This window comes from Rhinolophus ferrumequinum, chromosome 8, assembly GCF_004115265.2.
Source record: "Rhinolophus ferrumequinum isolate MPI-CBG mRhiFer1 chromosome 8, mRhiFer1_v1.p, whole genome shotgun sequence".
Classification (NCBI taxonomy): domain Eukaryota; kingdom Metazoa; phylum Chordata; class Mammalia; order Chiroptera; family Rhinolophidae; genus Rhinolophus; species Rhinolophus ferrumequinum.
In genome coordinates, this window is record NC_046291.1 from 27,138,772 (window position 1) to 27,156,288 (window position 17,517).

The 17,517-nt window shown below is 39.3% G+C and overlaps 1 protein-coding gene and 1 pseudogene across 1 annotated transcript in view; both read right to left on the reverse strand.

The window, feature by feature from the left end:
• Positions 1-17,517, reverse strand: part of PARD3B (par-3 family cell polarity regulator beta) — a 939,210-nt gene that overhangs the window by 518,201 nt on the left and 403,492 nt on the right. The window lies entirely within an intron of this gene.
• Positions 7,037-7,415, reverse strand: LOC117025902 (phosphatidylinositol N-acetylglucosaminyltransferase subunit Y-like; annotated as a pseudogene).

A 17,517-nucleotide genomic window follows, 5' to 3' on the forward strand; every position in this document is an offset into this window, starting at 1 on the left:
GGCTGAACACACTCCTGCCCGACCTCAACTCCGCATTAATACCTGAATCATAGCCTGGGGAAGCTCAACATCTCACTGCTGGGAAGAAGATAAACAGCAGCAATACAAAGAAAGATGCAGCCCTTTTTTGTGCTGCTGGTTAAACTTCATGCATTTCATCTTTCTCCTGAATCTCAAATGTCTGTCATCTTCTCTTGGTGGAATGAATGATATTTTAACACTCCTGTAGAAAGCCAGTGTCTTGAAGGCTTTTCCCACAGGTCAAATGGCAAACAAAATAAAAAACCCTGGTTACATTTAGCATCACAGGACACAAATCATTAGGTTGCTGGAGGATATGGTGTTCATGGATCCACACCTAGAGAAAACCACGTGATCATGAGCGATAACACCGACCTACAGCACTGAAAATACACAATTTCTGTAGTATGAGATATGTATAATCTGCTCTAGAAACAGATGATATGCTTCATTAACTATCATGGTGTGAATGTATTACATGTCTATAGGGAAATTACCCATACGAAATCGTCTCCTCTCACCTTGGTCCAGCATGACAAGGAATTAAATCATAGAGTCTTATCAGAAAGAGTTGATCAACATAGCAGGATAAATGACCCCTTCACCACCACCTCCATTACCACAGCTAGTAAGTCCTATCATTTGGGGGGGAAATTAAATAGAGATGAAGTACATTCTCAAGGAAGCCTGAATCCCTGCAGAAAATGATGGTGATACATACAAGATCATAGCTAACCTCATCAAGAGCTCCTCAAGTGCCAAGCACAATTCTAAGTGTTTTGTGTGCTTGCTAATCTTCATAGCAATTGCAACGCTTGAGGATGACTATTACCCCATTACATAGCTACGGAAGTGGAGACCAAGAGAATGTGAAGTGATTGCTCCTGGCCACACATTTACCTAGTATATAGTCAAAGTCGGATTCAAACTCCAGCATTGTCTTGGAAAACCTGCACCTCTGTCCCCATGCACAGTGCAGCCTTCCAAGGAGACTCCTGTGAACAAATCAAAGCAGATGCTGCCAAAGTCCTGGATACGCTAATGTCGATCCGTATTTATTCTCTTAAGGACAGTGCAGTCTTACTAAGTACCTCGACGGTTGAATCCACTAATGGATCCTTTAAAGTTGGAAAGCTGTAAACCCTATCTTATATTTAATTAAAGCTGTGGAAGAAATATCACTGCATAGACTTTTGCCCTTTAGCAAAATTGTCCTGGCTGCAGTCCAGCACAGGGCATCTAGCTGTATAGTTGGAGTGCCATAATTAGGGTCCTCGGAAATGAGAACAGGATCAGGTTCATTGTAATCCCAGTCCAAAAAATAGTAATAATAAACAAACAAAACATTGCTGCTAAAAATAAATACATGAAAATAAAAATAGATGATTTGGGTAAGGGGTAGGCATCAAGAAAGATGAAAAACCCAGTGATAGTAGTTACCGGAGGCAACTCCTCAGCTTTCCCTTTCTACCACTTCCTTTGCGGGAAGGCCGAAGGTGGGGACCTGTCCTAAGCAGCATTGCTGCCATGGACAATTATTATTTTAATCGACACTGTGCTGTGTTAATGAGTGCCAACCATGTGCCAGATGGTGTCAGAAACAAAGCCTTCTCTGCAATCCCGCCCAGTGGGATCACCACCTCTCCTCACTGTGAAAGCTATCACAAATGTGGTAATGAGCTAACTCCGATGCAACCGAACTTCTAATCCCCCCGACACTTTCTGATTGGGCACTGCACCAAGGTTTGGCATAGAAAGGCACCTGCAGTGCTGTCGGATGATCTCTTCAGGGATAATGGACCAGGGAACTGAGCCTGTAATGATTTCGTATCAGTTTGTTCAAGTTCAGTTGCTATTAATTGGGTTCAAGTTCAGCTCCAGTTCACACAATCTAAATAAATAGCTGTTGAAACCAGCTTAGTGCCTGGCACAGTATGTATCTTTGTAACTAACAAGAAGCAAGCAGAAGAGAAAACTGGAGAGGGTTGCCTTGTGGAGATGTTGTCTGGTGTATACAGTCTGACTGGTGCACGTGGAAGTAACAATGGGGAACACGAGGTGTTCTAGCTTGCTACAATTGAGCATGTTGTCTCACTTCACAAATGACAATATTCTAATGAACTGAGCCTCAAACAGTTTTAAACGTAGTAAAACTTGCACATAATTTTTGAGAACAGCTATGGACAAAGCACTGGCTTAAAGTTAACATGGTCTAGAACCTAAACTTTCTCTGTATTTTCCCATCCACCTTGGCAATTGTAAGGCATCAATTCTACTGTAAACTAAGTAAAACCTGAAAAAAAGAGAAATGTTTTAGACAAATTCATTGTTAAACAGAGAAAAGGAGCAATCTCGCAGAGGAAAAAAAATCTATTTAAAAATAGGTCTTTGCATATTTTATGGGAAAAATCAATCCCAAATCTATTTCATTCTAGCCCATTAAGATTTACTCTAAGTTGGTTTCACTAGAATGAAATTTAAAACACATTTCTAAAGACCATTTGTAGGAAATTTTTAATGAAGGCATTTTCTCATTCAATGCTGGCTGGCAAATTCTGATCTCTGTTAGAATTCAGTCATAAATATTGTATTTAAACATGGATTGGTTTGAGAAGATACGGGCATGATTATTTAATAAAGTAATAGAATTATATATTGAAAGCAATATGAGCAGGTAATATTAGACAGGCTATATAATACATATCCACTTTTTGTGACACACTAACATCACTTAAAATGTAACTGAATATAATCATTAGTTTTAACATTATTATCTATTTATATTATTAAATCTAAACAATAAAAAGTAGGTAATTTCTAAAACAGAACATTATAAATTGAATTTATTTGAAAAAAGTAACTTCTGATGTAATGTATTTTCTTTTTTTATTTTATTTTCTCTAACTAAAAGCAATAGGCATTTGATTGGTATGAAGAATCTGACATCCTAACAATGCACCTGAACTATAATAAAGTGTAGGAAAAATACATTACAGTGCTACAGAATCAAAAGGACCCGAATTGCCTGCGTTCCTACCATTTACTCCACGTATGAGTAGGTCAAGTTCCTTACTTCTTTGAGTCTCAGCTTCCTCATATTTAAAAGTTAGAATTAAAAGAAAAAGCACAGGGCCATTGAAGAGACTGAGCAAGTAAATGTATGTGTCCAGCAAAATGCCTACAACACAACAGTTGCTCAATAAATGTCGCCTCCCACTTGCTGCATAGCAATTCCATGTACTTTGATTCAACTTGTAGTCAGTCCTTCCAAAGTTACCACTTCCAGAGGCAGTTAAAGAAGCTGCTGAAGAGTTAACCCAAAAATGTGAGGCACAGTAACTTGTGGCCCCAATGTTTGCCCAGAATCAGGAAAATCCACAATATATAATTTGCTTACCATTTACAATACATTTTACTGTTTTATAACAAAGTGTAATTATTTATCCTACATTCCAGCTACTCATGATCTGTTTCCTACTCCTCAGGAGAGTTTAAAACTGGGATTCAGCCAGTGTGGATGCATTTCTATTGACCTATTGTCAGTCTTTTCAGGATACCTTTCCAGTTGCAGACCTATCTTCATGGATTCATGAAATCATTCACATTTGCTTTCTTTGTTATATTAGAAATTTGCAGTTTTGAGGCAACCCATAGGTAATTGTGTTTTCTCTGCCTTTTTATCACCCATCACCTTTCACTGAACTCTGTCACCCTTTCAGCTGAGGCGCTCTGAGGCAAGGTCACTTACGGAGTCCCTTCCTGGTCAAATTTCCAGTTCAGGTAGTCTTGGTCTCTGAAGGGAAAGCCTCTAAGCAGGACCTCGCTTCAAGCTGACGACTCCCATCTGTTTCCTATTAGCCTGCCGGTATTAACCTTTGCCTTGTTTGCTTGACTTTGCCCATCTCTAATTTCGAAGTGAGAGCTCAGGACAGAAGCGGAGTACAATGTTCCAAAGAGTAACCTTGAGGACAACTCAACAATAGAATCCCTAAATGAAGTGCCTCACCCCCATGGTCTAGGGTTTTAAAACTTGGAGGGAAATTCCACGTTAAGTCATATTACTTACTTGTTATGACACACACCGACATAGGTTTCAAAAATAATTTCATATACAGAACATAACAAGCATAGATGCATTCCCTACATTCTTCATAAATTATCAGCTCCCTAAAGAAATCTTATAATTGTAATCTTATCTGAAAATTTATACTCTTCTTCTTGCTTGTTATTAATGAATTTATAAGAAGGATATTATTTTCCTAAGGCCAGTGAGAATCTGTCTGTATTTATAAAGTTCTACAAAGAGTTTAAATGAAAACAGAAGAACAATATTTTAATTCAATGAATGTGCACTAAGCACCTATTATGTTTCTGGTTTTATAGGCAATATCAAGTAGTATAATCCCATTCCTTCCCCTTAAGGAACACACTGGGATACTTGAAGTCACACACACAATAATGGAATGATGCAAGACGATTTTATCACTAAGTATGAAACAGAGTGGTACAAACGTTCTAAGTGCTGTCAATGCTGCCCAAGCAGTAAGAAAAGTTTGTAGTGAGCAGGTGGGCTGGGTTTCACCCAGTATTAAGAATGAGATTAGAAGAGATGGAGAAAATAGGGGAAGTCATCCCAAGTGAAGGGAAATGCAAAATCAATGCCAGAGTGGGAGGAATGGCCACAGCATCTAGAGTTGGGAAGGGGGTGGGTAGGAGGACTGAGCAGACCCAACCGTTCTGATTAAACTGAAGCAGCAACTTTATGATGGCAATACTGAGTGTGTGACAATGAGCTACACATTCTATCTTTCCATGAAGGATTGTAACTTTACCACCATTGAGGCTTGTGCCATGGCCGTAATCCAGAAAAATAGGCTCCGTGGAGCACTGTCCTGCTACCCCACCCTATCTCTTGGCCAGTTCTCTAAGCAACTCTGACTGCTACATTTCCACTCCTGATAATCCTTTTCTTTCTCTACTTTCTCTGTTTTTGTCTTTGTCACTCTGACATTTGTCTTTCAAGAGCCATCCTATCAGTTTCTAAGAACTTCTTCTAGGTTATTGAATTTGGTGGCATATAGTCCTTCATAGTATTCTTGGATGGTCCTTGGTATTTCTGTGGCATCCATGGTAACTTCCTCCTTTGATTTTTGATTTTGTTTATGTGTGTCTTCTCTCTTTTTATCTTAGTAAGTCTAGTCAAGGGTTTGTCAATTTTATTAATCTTTTCAAAGAACCAGCTCTTTGTTGCATTAATTTTTTTCTATTGTCTTTTTCTTTTCTATTTCATTTAGTTCTGCTCTGATTTTTATTATTTCCTTCCTTCTGCTGACTTTGGGTATCATTTGTTCTTCTTTTTCTAGTTCTTTAAGGTGTAACATGAGGTTGTTTATCTGGGATTGTTCTTCTTTCTTGAGATAGGCCTGTAATGATATAAATTTCCCTCTTATTGCTGCTCTTGCTGCAACCCGATAATTTTGGTAGGATGTATTTTCATTCTTATTTGTTTCTACGTATCTTTTGATTGCTCCTCTTATTTCTTCTTTGACCCAGTCATTCTTTAAAAGTATGTTGTTTAAGAGATAAAATAGTGCCATTTGTGACAACATGGATGGATCTTGAGATTATTACACTAAGCAAAATAAGTCAGACAGAAAAAGTCGAGAACCATATGATTTCATTGATACGTGGGATATAAAACTGAAAGCAACAAAGGAACAAGACAAACAAAGAAAGAAACAAAACCTCATAGACACAGACAATAGTTTACTGGTTACCAGAGGGTAAGGGGTGTGGGGGTGGTGGTGGTAGATGAGGGTAAACAGGATCAAATATATGGTGATGGAAGGAGAACTGACTCTGGGTGGTAAACACACAATGTGATATATAGATGATACATCACAGAATTGTACACTTGAAACCTATATAATTTTACTAACCATTGTCACCCCAATAAACATTAAGAAAAATTCTAACTTCAGGGAAACACGGTACCATTTCACTCTCATCGGGATGACTATCATCAAAAAGGCAGACGGTACCAAGCGTTCGTGATGATGCGGAGAAACTAGAACTCTGTACATTGCTAGCGGAAATGCAAAGCGGTATGGCAGCTATGGAAAAGAACATGACAGGACCTTAGATGGTTAACTACAGAGTTAACATGTGACCCAGCAATTCTACTCCTAGGTATAAATCCCAAAGAAATAAAAACATGTGTCCAAACAAAAACTTGTACATAAATGTTTATAACAGTGCTATTCAGAATAGTCAGAGTGGAACAATACAAATGTCCACAAACTGGTGAATGGATAAATACAAAATGGATTATTTGGAATGTTATTAAAGAATAAATGATGAACTGATACTTGCTACAACTATTACGCTCAGTGAAAAAAGTCACCAAGAGTCACTTACTCTTTATGTCCATTTATTAATACATGAAGTGTCCAGAATAGCCAAATCTATAAAAACAAAGTAGATAAGTGGTTGCCTAAGGCTGAGGCTGGCCTGGGGAGTGTGGGGATTAGGACATGCTGCTAAGGGGTACAGGGTTTCATTTTGATGTGGTGAAAATATTCTAAAATTGACTGTGATGATAGTTGCACAATTTTGGGGATTACGCTAAAAACCACTGAATTGTACACTTTTCTACAAATCCATGAAATTTCCATTTTATTGTACAGTTTTATATCTCATTAGTTATATCTCAAAAGCATTTCTCTATAACTACTCCAACATAGCTCCTTTGGAATTATTTCAGTCATCAGTAACATGTGACTTTACCAAAGACTTTGATTTTAAAACAAACATAAGATTTCAAATTATTAACGTTTAGATGAATGGGGTAAGAAGTAAAGTCACCAGGTGATGGCTGGGGTTATTAATTCCCAACAACATACTTTGTTGACTAGTTTCTTCTGATAACAGCAGTGATAAATTTGAACCTTCCAAAAAGAAGGGCAGAACCAAAGTACAATAAGAGAAGCTTCTGCAACCTAAGCCTCCCATAGTCCTAAGCCTCTGACAGAAGCAAGGTAAAGCATACTTCCTGCAAATTAAGTGGGTGTCTAGTATTTCCACGCAGTTGAGCTTTCAGAGATAGATGCTCAAGACATATCATTAATGTATACACCATCTTGGCTCTGGGTGCATTATGTCTGAAGAGTTTAAGACTCATCCAAATCCCAAAGTTAGAAGAACACATGAACTGGTATGGTAATGGGTAAAAGTAGACTGTAATAGCACAGGCTGGTTGTGCTGGTGTGGCCCTGTGGGAAGTTTTCTTCCACAGAGACAGAGTAGAACAGTCCTGCTACAGAGACCAATGGAATAAGGACAGTCAATGTAGGAAGAGACAGAAAGATTATTCTCCCCCATTTATTACCTGCCATGTTGACTTTTAAAAAGGTAGATGGTTTAAGAATATTTAGTTGGGTCTGTTGTTGTTTTTAATTATGACCTACTGGTGCTCCATATTGTCTTGTTATTTTGATGTGTCATCCTAGCTGCCCGTGGTATCATATGAGAAATCCCATCAATAACGCGATGGGCTATTCCCAACTCTTCATTTCAATTCATTTGTGGATGCTTCATACCTGAATGGCTTCTTGGAGAGGGGGCACACCAAGAACTCCAGCAGTGCCCAGTCTAGGCCTAGGTCAGTGCTCCAGTCCTCTCTCTCTTGTCCTCCAACAGCCATGATCCCAACACCACGCAGGCACCTATGGGCAACCATGGACGGCGACGTGTGTGTCCTCCACAGCGCTGAGGCCGCCTGTGGCACATTCCACTCAGCATGGGCTGGCAGCCCTCCCCAGCTGCCATCTTTGGCTGTTCTAGCCCAGCCAGCAGACCAGGCCCTACCTGAATTGTACACTTTAAATGGATGAGTTGTATGTTATGAATTACATCTCAGTAAGCTGCTAAATCAAAAAGAACCGTCCATTCTGATGATTTTAGGTGAAAATCACTTTTATTATATGATTCCTAGAAGTCCTAGCTTCTTAGAACTGAGGTGAGTGTTGCAGGTGTGGGCTAGTGATGGAAAGAAACTTCTTTAATAGGAGAATTTATTTCCCAAGCAAAATATTGCCTGAAACACTATAAGTAAAACAGACGAAAAGCAGTATTTCATTAATCTGCAAGTGCATGTTTTAGTTATACAGCTCAAATTGGTAACCTTTTGACCAATTTTGTAATATTTAATTACTAACTTAGTATTTCCATGCAGTTCTCTTGATGAGGCAAATTCTAGGCATTTAGTGCATTTTTATAAGTACCCATGTTATTTTTATTATACCTTGCAAATGCATGTAAAGTCAAATGTTCTGGAATCTTCGCATAACCATTTGCTGCTCCAAGAGATCAGTTGAAAACACTTAATCTTTTCCATTGCTTCTAGTTTATAAATGAGAAAATGGGCTCAGCATAGGTGCTTTAGTCATAGGGCTAGTAAGTTTCAGAACATTGGTCCTCTTAACTTCTGTCCTTCTTTCCAGACTTAATAACATTTCATATTCTGGATATTAAATTGAAGCAATTAGGCTACGGATAAGTAAATATATGCACGAAGATGTATCACACCTGTTTATTACTACAGAGAGTGAATGCCTTAAAGGATTCCAAGTCGCGCATTTTTGCACTCCCAGTGCTTACCATGGTACTTAGCAACAGCATATGCCCATTAAACATTGAAAGGATTAATACCCGAAGAATGAACTTATCTTCCATTATTACTGAAAAAAACAGATTTCCAAACTAGATTTCTGGTCACTTATCTCGAACCACCTAAATATCACCTCTGCTTAAACTATTAATAATTATATTATAAATTATACTTATCTTTGTCCGCTGGTCAGCGCGCCCTTTGACCTCACTGTTTCTGTCAATGGTCCCATCTTTCTGTTAGTCACCTGGTGACATGGCCAGGATTTACAGAGTACCTACATAGGATCATTCAGTCTAGGAGCACTTCATTTAGGCAACTGAGGTAAAGAAGAAATGAGGTCATTAAACAAATCACTGACAGGGTTATGATAGGGTGGACGGGTTAAGCAAGCACGAGAGTCCCTGGTGAGACCAGTAAGCAAAGCCAGACAAAGACGATGAGGTATTACTCAAGACAGCGATCTGGGCTAGGGCAGCTGTTCACCTACGTGGAAAACAATGAGTGCATATGGGGCACTGGTAAGATGATGTTGGAATCTGAGGTCAGGGAATGGTCACTCTGTAAATCATAAAGAACAACTCAGATGAGCCAAAATGTCCTTGGCCAAGAAAGTGATGGTAGGATAACCAAGATATATCTTCCGAAGCAAGAACTAGAATATGACTAAAATTAAAAAAGAGAAAATGTTAGTTTATTCAATAATATTTTTTCCTGGCAGGACATAATATTCATGGTAAGACTATGATATTTCATGTGTTCGTGCGTGTGTAACGTTCTGTCTGTGCTACTGAACTGACCCAGCTACTGTAAGCATTTATAACCTTATACTGCATACGTGTAGGTCAGGCACTCTATTACACGCTTTACGTCCCAGTGACGAACACTGCAAAGGTAGATGTGATTACCCTGTTTGACAGAGGTGGAACCCAGAGAAGATACGTAATCTGGCAAACATCCCAAATGTGGCAGAGCTGGAGTTAGAACCCAGGTCTGTCTAACTCCCAAGCCTGTGCTCCTTCCTCCATACTACGATGGTTTCCAGATACAACTTCCCTCCATTGGAAAATGGGGCTTAGGGGTTGGAGAGGAAGAATTCACAGAATATTTACACAGCTCTGAGGAGAACAGGATGCTCTGCTTCTAGACATATAATCGCGGATATTTAGATAGAAAAATCTTCCGGTAGGGAAGGGTCATTAATTCATCAGACTGCCCATGCTTAGTGGAAATACGCCTTATGAATAATCAATTCCCTTTGTTTTAATTCTTATCGCACTGAGTAGTCTTCTGCCCTATGACTTGGTCTCCTGAGTAGACTTCCCTGAGCAGGCTAACAACCCCAGGTCTTCAGACGGATATTTGCCCTACAGTGAAGTGATCAAGTGTTGTAAAATTCACAGATCCATCTCTCATGAGTTTTGGATCTTAGAGTCTGTACATCTTTGAAAAAATTAATAAATTTACACATGTCCTAAAAGCAGAGGTCCATTTATATAGAACATTACAGTGATCAAAGGACTTTCACATTTACTCACGCCACAATGAGGTTAATGTCTTTTGAATATATCCTTTTTCCATTTCCACTGATACCCCTCTATTTTTTAACTATTTTTAGAGCAGGGATTTCCAGACAGTATATTGTTTTGTGATTAGCCAAAAGTAATAAATCCAGGTTTAGATCCTCCTCATTCCTTGACTTTGATTACATAATATAATGCCCAGTTGTTTTTCCTGCTCTGGTTTCTTTTATCACGAACATTAACAAACAGACATAGACTCAAATCCTGCCTGCCACACTTATGAAATTTGTGTAACTTTGAACAAGTAGTTTAATTTTTTTATACCTCAGTTTCCTCCTCTGTAAATGAAATAATGACGGCATTTATCTGTAAGAATTGTGAAGATAAGGAATTCCTACCAAGTGCTTAGAATATTGCCTAAAACACGGTGTTTCCTGAATGCATTTAGATATAAAGTTACTATTCCTTCAACTATCTTGCATACCTTTATGGCCCTCATTCATTTATACCTTTGAATCTAGCTCCATAGTGTGGCATCCAATGCATTTACAATGTGATATAAAATAGTTATGCTCCTTGACCTAGAAAGGGAGTTACATCCTGATAAACCTATGGTAAGTTGAAAACATCATAAGTCAAAAATACATTTAATATACCTAATCTACTGAACATCATAGCTTAGCCTAGCCTACGTTAAACATGCTCAGAACATAGTATCAAAAAAACAAAACAAAACAAAAACAAAACAAAAAACCCCACTGGCAACACAGGACACTAGTATCAGTTGTTTACCCTCATGGTCTCATGCCTGACTGGAGCTGTAGCTCGTGGGCACTGCCCAACATCATGAGAGAGTATCATACCGCATATCGCTAACCTGAGAAAAGATCAAAATTCAAACTACATTTCTACTGAATGTATATCATTTTTCCACCATAGTAAAGTGGAAAAATCGTAACTGAAACCACACTCAACTGGGGGCATCTGTACTTTCAAGTCTATTACATAATATAAGTGAGGTTGATGCCGACTCTCCCTCAATTATCACAACTTTTTCACCCCCTTTGAGCTTTTGTTCAGACTATAATGTACAGGAGACCATCTGGATTATTTATTTCTATTCCTAACTATTTTCTTATCACCATCTTAAGTCCCACCACTCCATGAGTTATTCCTCTACCTCTCTAACCCCCAGTAAATTCTTGCTTTTCTGGACTGTTATGATGCTTATGGGAACCATTTGGAAGTTACTCATATATATGTTTTAACTTTCATACGTCCATCTCATTTCCTCACCTGAACTGTCTTAAGTTTTCAAGAGTAGAGTGTTTGGCCATGTAAGAAGGTAAGCTAAGAAGAGAGAGAGTCAGGAGTTCAGCTACACAAAAACACATTCTACACACGTAAGAGAACCATGGTCCAAACTCAGAGAAGCCAGAGACAATACACACAGAAGACAAGTAGGCACCATGGGACGAGATCAATAGCTGCAAACCACAACCCATACAAGGAGTGATGGCAGCCAGAGGTGGTTCCTGGACTCCCTGTTCCCATGGGAATCAGAGCAACACCACTTTCATTTCCTTTATATATTAAAGTTATACATACAATTTCCTTGGAAAAGAATAATTCCATAGGTTAAATAGTGTCTGAAAATCAGGGCACTAAATTAATCATTCGTGTCTCCAATAGTTGCTGAGTGCCTGCTCTGGGCAAGATTCTCATCTGGAGAATGAGATTTGGGTACATGTACAACACATGTGGAGGCCAGTGTGGCTGTAGCATGAAGAACAAGAGGGAAAAGGGCATCAAATGAGCCCACAGAGGTAGGCAGGGGTCAATACAGGTAGGTCTAGTAGGTAGGCAGGGTTTGAATTTCATTCTCTGTATCAGAATAGGCCAAAACAGTTCTCAGCCATTACAGTTCTCAGTACCATAACCTGATTTATAAAATAGTTTAAATTCTACATTTATATTTACATTTCATATTTTAAGTTATAATTCAAGCTGTTTTGTGGAAAATGGATTGTAGAGAAAAAGGAGATTATTGTAGTTGTGCTAGAGAGAGATGGTGGTGGCTTGGTTTAGGCAAAGACACAGTTTTGAGACATATTTTAGAGATAAAACCAATTTTTCATTTCCAGATAAATTAACTTAAGTGTAATTGTGGGAAGGGGAGGGTAAAAATGAGTATAAAAATGCTTTGGGCAAACAGGCAAGACTATGGGTTTCAGAAGTCAGCAAGCAGGGTTAGCTTATATGGCTCGCAATCAGGAGAATAAACCCATCCTTTCATTCATGTACCTCTCGCTTACTGAGTGGTATTCTGGGCTCACAAGTCAAACAGGGCCAATTGTTCCAGACGAGGTAAGAAACCCACCACATAATAAGAGGTTGGCAATAGCCGGAATGAGAAACCCTGGATGCAGAGGACAAAGCAGAGAACAAAAGCATCCTTTCCTGCACCTCCCATCTGTTCATTCATTCATTCATTCATTCATTCATTTCATGCCTTCACTTCCTCAATATTATTCAATTCAGTATTCAACATTATTGAGTTCTGAAAGTCAAGGCTGGGTCATACCAAGATGAGTAAGACACAGTCCATCTCTGCCAGGAACTCGGTTTGCATCTTGCTGAGGAGAAAGACATGGAAACATGTCAGTATCATGTGAGGTGCTAAAATGTACACAAGTAACTGTCCATGGGATGTAGAGAACGTGACCTCTGCAGCCTACAGTAAATACATAAAAGCCCTGAGACAGAACATTCCTTCTGCCTAAAACGTACTCAGCTTAAATTCTAGCTCTTTACAAAGGTATTCTCTGACTCTTTAATTAAAGTGCATTCCCTGAATACTCTGGCCTTTGTAGCACTTCTTAGTATTTGTAGTTACATACTTGTTAAATGTCTGCCTCTTTCACTTGACAATAAGCAGTGTGAGAGCAGGGCCTGTGTCTGCCCTGGTCTCTGCTGTATCCTCCACAGCTAGCATGGTGCTTGGCACAGAGGAGATGCTCAGTAAATACTGGCTGAATAAGTGATGTTTTTAATTCCAAGATAAGTGTGGGCACATTTGGTTAAAGTATGCTAAGTATCCTTACAGGAAAAACTATTTATCCACCCTACAAGTAAATGTTGATGCATAACATTACTTAGGCACCTTCTCCTCAGTCTGCAAACTGGGGCATCCCAGTTGTGAATTAGATATCACTCCCTTCGTTGCAACTATCCCTTCATGCTCTGTACCTGAGAACTATAGATAAGAAGGTAGTTCTACCCTGCAGACTTCAATAAGTGTATGTGTGACAGTCAGACATTAGAATCACAAATGCAGAATGACAGAAATCTACTTGCACCTGCAGAGAGGTTAAAACAGCTGTGGTGGAAGTCCAGCTGTCAGGAAATTTCTGGCTTTTACAGACTTACTTGAAAAGGACATAAGGAGTCTGTTGATATTAGTGACAGCATGCAAATGAAGCTAGTTTTATGTAGTGTACAGCTCAACTTGTACTTTAATTTAAAGTAGCAGCATGCAAATATGAAGATAGGATGCCCTGCCTGAGAATTCTCCAAATTTCAGGAGTGAAGTTGGTTAGCTGGACAAGTTAGACAGCTACGTCTGCAGCTGTGCTGTTGACAAAGTGAATCTAGAGACACAGAGACAAGGATGGAAAGATAAAAAGACAGATGAGATGCCCTCTGTCTACAGATTTCGCAGCAGGGTGACACCTTGGTTCCCAAACTAAACTGTTCCACTGCTTACTTCCACCGACTGTAGAACCATGGACAGTACAGGTCATATCTCTTCACACACCCCAGTGAGAACTCTGCCCCTTGGTCCCGTGTGGTACCTCGGCAGTTGCTCATTTAAGATGGTTTCCCACCTCTGATGCTGACCACGGACCTGCGGATGCTGATGCACAGCACTGTCCATCACCTCTGAAGAAGCAGCGGGGAACATTTTTCTTTTGCCCCATCAGTTTCTATGCATTCCTGAGTCTTGCAACAAGATTAGATTTCTGGATAATCGCAACCTATCCTGTCCCCACCTCCACTATTAGGCAACTGATCTCAGGTCCTTTCCCAAGGTAAGTCCCACACCACCAGTGGAACTGCCCGCCCTCCAAGGGACATTTGACAATGACTAGAGATGTTTCTGATGTCACTGATGTGGTGGCAGGCATAGGGGGTGCCACGGGGATTAGTGGGTAGAGGCCAAGGATATGTTAAACAACCTACAATGCACAGTGCACAGGACAGCCTCTCCACAACGAAGAAGTATCCAGTACAAAATACCAATTGTGCCCAGGCTGAGAAACCCTGCAGTACACCGCAGGATACACAAAGGAGCAAGAGAATACCTTCCCTATTCCCGAAAATGAAACAATCTCAATGGGGTAATGACAGTTATACACAAGACAGTGCACGGGGAAAAAAACCAGTTTCAAACATATAAAAGTAACTATTTTGAATAATTAAACTACAGCTATAAATTATGAATACTAGAAGAAGACAGATGAACAAAAGAAGGCCATAGAAAGTAAATAAGAATTGGCATTTGAAGTACAGACAATACAACTTGGGATACAGCTTTGCGCCTGCATGGGGAGGTCTTGGATGGGAAGCTGTCACCTAACCCAGGGAAAGCACATTTGGTTCTAAACTTATATTGGAATCAAGAAGTGACAGACTAGCATGCCTGGGTAGGGACACTATATGCGCAAAAGTCAGATATAGAAATACTACCTAGATTTTAGGTCCATCAGCAAAAAATGTAAAACCTTAAATATATCTTATTCTCCTGTTTATGCTAGACAAGTAAACGTTACTAATTTTAGAAATGCTGTATTTTGGAAGTACTTTCATCGGGGAGTTCAGGACAGTTCCTCATGTGTCTGCTTATCTAGTAGTATGATAAATTACCCATGTAAGGACTTTAGTGGTTTCACCTTGAGGTATTGTAATAAATATTTCCAACTTGTTTATAGCTTTCTTTGCATGATCCTAACACTAAAAGGAACAGGCAGGCTTAAACACTGAAAACTGAAGATAAATACAGATATACTTACGTTACATGTGCAGTTAAAACATTATCTTTAATGAAGTGGCATGTGTTAAGCTATCAAGCATTTGTTGTGATTGGCACTTTAAAGAACAATCTAAGGTAAATCAAAATCCTTGGATTTCTAAGCTGATCTTCTAGATATTATACTACTGATCATTTCCGTCTACTCTTATTTCCTTGTAAACCTACATCCTAAAGCAGCTCAAAATCAAGGATGTCAACGGAAAACAAAATCCATTCCTTTCTCACTTCAAAAGCGTTGTACAAGATAAGCTGATTAGTATATTAACGTCTTGAATTCTTCCTCTACTCGTAAACTGTGTAGGTAACACTGCTTATCAAGGTATATATTGGAATTATACAAGCAGAAAAAATAAAATACATTCTAATGATAGGCTAAATATAGAAATGCATCCATCCTAAAACCTTATCACAAAGACACTGAAGTAGTAAAGACAATATAAGGCCACAAACACAAAGAAAACTGGAGGTAGAATGACAGCAGGTGAGTGATACCAACAAAATGTTGGAAGATGGCAAGTGGAGACACAATGATTATCTTACCAGATGGCAAAAAGCTGAAGCCCAAGTACCGCATGGGTGGGGAAGCCCATTGAGGCTGCAGAAACCTAGCAAAGCTCTAGCATTGAGCGAACCGGGTAACTCTAAAGGTCAGGGTGGGGCTGATGGCAGGAGGATTGAGAGAAAACCTAGAAAATGCCCAGTTAGGGTCTGCGCCATTTTCTTCCATCATCCGGGGTGCTCCAGAGACTATCCCCCCCGTCCCTCATCCTACTAGAAGAGATCCACAGTAGCCTGTCTCCAAGATGGCCAACGGTCCCCACTTCCTGGATTCACACTCCTTTTCCCACACTGTACCAGAATTAGTCTATGTGATAAGGCAAGTACGGAAGAAGTATCGGTATGTCATTTCTGAGATTAGCTCATAACACTGCACTTCTCTGTTGGAGGCATGCTCACGTCCTTTCTCTTTTGAATCATTCATTCTGGGGGAATTAGGCTGCCATGCCCTAAGCAACCTTATGGACACACCCAAGTGGTGAAACAGGGCCAACAATCACGTAAGGGCATTTAAGAATGAATTCGCTGACCTAGTCAAGCCTTGAGATGACTGCTGTCCCAGCTGACAGCTTGACTACAACTTCTTGGGACCCGGAAGTAGAATCACCCCGCTAAGCTGCTGCTGCATTCTTGATACTGAGAATATGTACAAGGTAATAAATGTTTGTTGTTTTAAGCTGCTAAGTTTTGGGTAATTTGTTGATAACTAACACAAGACCTGCGGATAAACACATTCAGGAACCGCAGTGAAAATGCAGGATGTCTGTCCTGTCAGCTTAAGGTTGTTACCAGCCTAAGGGATGCTCTCACTACCCTGGGATCTATACACCGAAAGCCTGCAATCGGCTTTTTTTGGGGATCCTTCTTAAATAGGAAACAAACAGTTGAGAATAACAGAAAACTGGAAAGAAGACCTCCAAAACAAATGACCAAAACAACCAGAAGGAACTCAGAAGTAACAATGTGAGATATTGGATATTGAAGACAAAAGAAAGATACTGCATTCATAACATAAAAATAGCATTATATAAAAAGGAGCATTCAGAAAACAAGAAAGAGCTCTTAGAAATTAAGAGTGCAATGGTGGAAATAAAAAATAAATAAATATGAAAGTGTTGAAAGACGAATGTGAGGAAATCTCCCAAGAAATAGTGCAGAGAGGCACAGAAATGGAAAATGAGAAAATACAAAAAGTTGGAGAATCAATCCAAGATTTTTCACCTACAACCAATATAGAAGCCCAGAAAGAAAAATACAGAGAAAATATAAAGGGGCATTAATTATCAAATAGATAATACAAGACAGGTTTCCAGAATTAAGGTATGTGAGTTTTTACATTAAAACGTCCTATGGAGGGCCCAGCTCACTGAAAATACATACAGTGAATAATGTGTATCACTGAATTTCCAGAACACTAGAGGTAAAAAGAAGATCCTAAAAGTTTCAGAGGGAAAGATCTACAGATGCACAAGATCTACAATGAGGTTGGTACCGTACTTCTCTAAAGTGACATCGGAGGCTGGAAGATAAAAAAGCAATAGCTTCAAAAGTCAGAACTAAGACAATTTCCAGAATAGGGTTAGATATGCAGCCTAACTTAGTCAAGTGTGATGGTAGAATGAAGGATTTTTTTCCTTTTTTAAAGAAATATAAGA